The following is a 1,460-nucleotide window of genomic DNA, read 5'->3' as shown; positions in this document are numbered from 1 at the left end:
AAAAATAAAAACCTAATTATCAAAAACCATAAAGAGAAGAGATCTAATCCAACATCAAGTACCATATCACTAATTAAACAAATTTCGACAGATTTCTTTATCTTTAGCTAAACATGCCTTTACAGATAATTTGAGTAAATTCATCAAAAGACACCTTTTACCTCTATTTAATTAAATAATAAATTTCACCTAAAATATATTAGGAACATAGAAGGTAGAAAAACGAAATTATCGAACTAAAGAAAATGAAATGAGTCGTGGACAAGATCGATCTTTTTGAGACGTTTGCGGATTGTGCAAGCAGTCTAGAAGTCGGTCCAAAAAGTATAAAATAGTTCAATCACAACAATAATTTGATTCTGAATTGTACAGTATATAATCGATCTAATTACTACACTCAAGAGCTGCTCAATTTCGAAGGGAAGGAGAAAAACATAAGAGAAGAATATTTTCTCTGATGAACTGTGAACAATTATATGAAAACTGAACCGAGAAAAAATCTTCAGACATTTGAATAACGTGTGGAAGATAAAAATGCGTTCAGTTGAGAGAAAAATGCGCACAACAGATATTAGTGCGATCAGTTTTGAGTTTTGGAAACAAGACGAATTCGAAACGATTTGCTATTAAAATAAACTAATTAGAAATTAATTTTAATTAAATAAATTTTGTCCAAAAATATAAGAATTCACACCACACCAACTACTTGGGGTAGGTTGGATGGACGACGACACGCGCATGGTGGCCATGCACCATGTATGTCCTCACCGTTCCACAAAAGTGTGTGAGGCACCCGCATCATAACTTGTTGTTACCAATTGAACTTATTTCTTGAGATATTCAGTCTATTGGTTGTGTTACCATTATATATAACTCATCGCTATTGGGGCAGAAATCTTATACTTTTCGAAGTATTATGAATTTTCTCTCTAATTAATCCTTTCGTCAAAGGAACAGCAAAGTTTTATATTTTCAATGTGTACATGATCCACTCTAAATACTCTAGAGAGGAATTCTCTAAAGGTAATGTGCTTATGATGTATCAATCATTTCTTACTGTTCTATTATCGGTTTTGAACCTTTTTTTTTTTGAAAACACGGTTCTGAACTTTAGCAATATCCTTCTTAAAAAAACACTTTAGTAATAGTCATAAAACTGTCACAATGGATCAATACATTTGGAATTGGTCTTTTCCACAAAGGAATATCAGGTAATAGACTTCTCAACCAACCCGTTTCTTCACTAGTTGTAGCTAGTGCTACTATTTCTGATTCCATGGTTGATTGAGATAAATTAGTCTGTTTATTAGAATTTCCATGAAATAGTTCCACCAACTATACTAAAAATATAATCCTGTTTTCCTTGGAATCATCCGACAAAGTGTTCCAGTCAATATCACTATATCCTTCGAGGACAATTGGAAACATTTGGTAATGCAATCTAAGGTTCAGGGTGCTTT

This window comes from Euphorbia lathyris, chromosome 2 (assembly GCF_963576675.1).
Source record: "Euphorbia lathyris chromosome 2, ddEupLath1.1, whole genome shotgun sequence".
NCBI classification, from domain to species: Eukaryota; Viridiplantae; Streptophyta; class Magnoliopsida; order Malpighiales; family Euphorbiaceae; genus Euphorbia; species Euphorbia lathyris.
Note: the sequence above shows the minus strand (reverse complement) of the source record.